This window comes from Protopterus annectens, chromosome 4.part0 (assembly GCF_019279795.1).
Source record: "Protopterus annectens isolate FY-2018-M chromosome 4.part0, PAN1.0, whole genome shotgun sequence".
Classification (NCBI taxonomy): domain Eukaryota; kingdom Metazoa; phylum Chordata; order Ceratodontiformes; family Protopteridae; genus Protopterus; species Protopterus annectens.
In genome coordinates this window covers 342,824,610-342,828,902 of record NC_056733.1, presented here as the reverse complement: position 1 = coordinate 342,828,902, position 4,293 = coordinate 342,824,610, and positions in this window count along the sequence as shown.

Below are 4,293 nucleotides of genomic sequence, written 5' to 3'. Positions count from 1 at the left end.
CCAGGTGTGTGTGTGTGTGTGTGTGTGTGTGTGTGTGTGTGTGTGTGTGTGTGTGTGTGTGTGTGTGTGTGTGTGTGTGTGTGTGTGTGTGTGTGTGTGTGTGTGTCAGCTACTTGGACCAGGGACACAAAGCACTGGTTTCACAGAAAGGGTGCTGGAAGACTTGGCTTGGACACTCAGCTGAGGACTTAACCCTATAGTTGTGCTAATGGGGAGCCTTATTGCAGCCCTCGAGGGAGACAGATATAAAGAAATCCAGATCCCAGGCTGACTGTATTCTCTGTCTGCTCTTAAAGGGAATTGTGCTTGATGCAGAGAGGCCTGCATCTGGAAATACTGAGTGCATCCATGTGTATTCCAATTAATCATCCCTCTCCAGTATCAGTGGTGAGGATTCAGGCTTCTTGATTACTGGCCTGGGGGGGGGGGGCGGACATCACATATTGCTGGACAGTGGTGTGGATATTAAGTTTCTGTAGCCTGTAGGCAATTGTCACTAAAGGTGTGTCCTCTCAGCAGCCACAAGGTAAACATTAAGAGTTTCATTTCAAAACAGTTTTTTTTTTGTTTGTTTAGTTTAGACAGGGAAAGCAGGCAAAGATGTCAGCAAAGAATAAAGGCAAGCTGACAAAAAACAGTTGCTCAATTTTTGTATAGCCAAAGTCATCCTGACTAAAGTGGAAATTATTTCAGCCTTAGTCACAGCTCAGACCAGCAACCAGAAAGATAACCAGTTTGGTGATGGGAATTTGCAGCCTCAGAAACAGGGCAGTTCACCTCTTGAAATGGAGGCCAAACATTTGGAATTAGAATCTGCAGAGAAACTGCGGTGTTTAAAAGTTGAAGAAAATGAGGAATTGCTGTGTTTGAAGGCTGAAGAAAATCAGAAGCAGTAACAACATGAGAGGGAGATGGTGACTATTTGCCAGCCAGGGTCATGGAGGTAATGGGGAAGGGAATAACTGAACTCCATAAGCAATAAAGGTCAGTAAAATTTTTCACAATTTACAGAAGGTAACAATTTTTCCTAGTTTTATCCATATATTTGAAAGAATATAGAAACAGTGTAATGTTGACCAAATGCTCAGGGTACAGTTCCTGACCCCCTTACACCATGGTAAAGCTGCAACTCTTGTTTCTAAGTTGTCTGATATTGATTGTTTAAACAATAAAAAAGTAAAGAAATGTTTACTTGAATGTTTTAAGTTAACACCTCACGCTTACAGAAAAAAGTTTTGTGAGCATAGATGCAAGGCAGATGAAAGTGTGTGTGATTATATTGCTGAGTTAAGCACTTATTTTCATTGGTGGGTTAGTGGATGTCAGGTCACCACTTGTGAAGGGCTGGCAGACCTTTTGGTGAGGGACAAGCCCTTAGTAGTTTGCCTGAGGACAGGAGAATCTGGTTGGCAGACCAAGAGTGTAACTCTGCAGATGAGCTGGGGAAAAACGAATATTGCTACTTAGCAAGCAGGACATCACTGCAGAGGAAAGGGATACCCAGTACTGCACATGGATATAAGGGAATCCATGGTGGTCTGCCTAAACCACCCCAAATGAGTCCACCAGTAATAGATAAAGCCACTAGTTCAGGTATACAGTCAGGATCAAGGGTTAAATGTTTTAAATGTAACCACTTGCCTCCATATAACATACAGATGTCCATGGAGGCAAGGAGGGGAACAAAAGGTGGGGGAGCCATTAACTGGGAATAATGGTATGCCACTTGTAAGTTGTCTGGAGACAACATTGGTATCAATGTATCACAAGAAGTTATATCCTATCGTAGTGGATAGAATACAGGCCACTGCTAGGAGAGACACAGCCTCTGACATAACCATTGTGAAGCCTGCAGTTGTTAAAGAGGAACATTACTTGCTTGGGCAGTCCACTCCAGTCAGAGCTTTAGGAGGGACCCCATTCCAAATGCCTATGGCCAGGGTTCACCTTGACTGGGAGGGTGGAAAAAGAAGCAGGCAAGTACTTATATTTGAGGATATCCCTGCAGATGTCCCGATGGAGAATGATTTTGATAATGCAGTACCTTGTGTGCATGCAGTTTCATGCAGTCAGGCTTGAAGACAGGCATGTGGGTCTGGTAGCCTGGAGGAGACCCAGACAGACATAACACAAAGCTAGGGCTGGTGAGGTGGTGATTTCAAAGAGGGAGCTACCCTGTAGCAGTGGGCCTGAAGGTGAGCCACAACTACTGGTAAGTACTGATGTTCCCCAGAAGAGAATGTATGCAAGGACAGAGTTGAGTGGTAGTACCCAGGCTGACAGTGAGGCACCACTGTCAGAGAATACCAAACATCCTGTGGAAGGGGAGCTGGGAAGAGTCACAAAAGCAGAGCTGAGACAGGCTCAACTCTCAGGCCCTACATTACAAGGCATGAGGGAGGTAACTAAGGAGGCACCTGATTCTCAGGGAAAGGGGGAATCTGTACACTGGAGCAAAAGGTTACTGCATAGAGTGGACCCCTGTGGGTGGGCTAGAGGGTGAGGTAATGCAGCCTAGAGTCTACTGTCTGGCACTTCTAGCCATAGCCCATGACATCCCTTTTGCAGGTTGTATGGGAATAAAGCATACCAAGAGATGTATTATGAAGAACTTTTATGGCCTAGGATTGCACGGGATGTAACAGGGTACTGGCAGACTTGTGAGCAGTGCCAAAAAGTAGACAAGGCAGGAAACAAGTTCAACGCTCATTGATGACTTTGCCTGTGACTGATGAGCCATTTTAAAGGGTAGCTATGGATACTGTAGGGTGTCTAAGTACCCCAAATTCCACAGAGAAGAAGTATATCATCGTGTTAATATGCTACTAGATACCCTGAGGCAGTGGGTCTGTCATACATTGAGGCAGAGAAGGTGACACATCCTTTGTTAGAGATTTTCAGCAGGGTAGATTTCCTGAAAGAAATACTGACTGACAGAGGTGCCAATTTCATTTCAGATCTACTGGCTTGTCTGTGGAAGTGCTGTGGGTTGAAGCACCTAAAGACCACCCCCTATTATCCCGAGACTAATGGTCTTGTGGAGAGGTTAAAGTCTGCACTAAAGACCATGCTACGGGCATTTGCAGACCAGTTTAAGAGAAAGTGGGACAAATATTTGTCCCTTCTTCCATTTGCATACAGAGAGGTACCCCAGGAATCCGCAGGTTTCTCACCCTTTGAGTTGCTGTATGGTCATAGGGTGAGGGGCCCTTTAGATCTGATGCATGATGATTAGGAGAGTGAATGTCAATCCACAAGGAGTCCATTGTGGCATATGTCCTAAATCTCAGGACAAGACTTAGGGAGCTCATGGCTTGGCCTGTGAGAACCTGGCTGGAGCCCAATAACAGAAAAAGGCCTGGTATGACAAGAATACTTGAGCCCAAGAGTATACTGTGGGACAGCAAGTGATGGGTCTCATTCCTGTCAGACACAATAAGCTGCAGGCAGCTAGGGAGGGACCCTTCAAAGTGGTAAGAAAGGTCAGTGATGCTAATTACATGGTAGAACTGCTAGGCAGGAGGCAGGGGGACATATTATACCATGTTAACATGATGAAGCCATACCATGATAGGGAGACCCTGGTGCTGAGTATTTACAGTGGATGGCAGGAAGCGTCTGAGGGGGATCTGATGACAGATCTCCTCAGTGAGGCTCTGACTGACACCTCAATAGGAGGGGTAGCAATGTCCCTGAAGCTATCCTCTACCCAGGTTTGAGAAATCAAAGCAGTGTTACAGAGATTTGGGGGCATGTTCACTGGGAAACCTGGGCTCACCCAGCTGGTGTAGCACCATGTGGATACAGGACCCCAAAGGCCTATTAAGCAGGCACCATACAGGGTGCCCGAGCAATTCATACAGACTCTGTCGGAGGAGATACAGGAAATAATGGAACTGGTGGTAAAACAGGAGTCTAGCAGTCCCTAGGCCTCCCTGAAAGATGGCAGCACTAGGTTCTGTATACACTACAGGAAACTAAATAGTCATGCAGAGTCAGATGCTTATCCCATGCCTAGGATAGATGAAGCCTTAGAGCAGCTGGGTGGGGCTAAGTATCTGACCACTATTGATCTGAACAAGGGATACTGGTAGATGCCCTTGACTCCCACCACTTGAGAGAGGTCAGCCTTTGTGACTCCTTTCAGATGATACGAGTTCACAAAAATGCCCTTTGAGATGAAAAATGCCCCAGCAACATTCTAGAGGCTGGTAGATCACATCCTAGCAGGGGTAGGAGATTACGCCCTTGCTTACCTGGATGATATTGCCATTTACAGACATTTTTGTCATG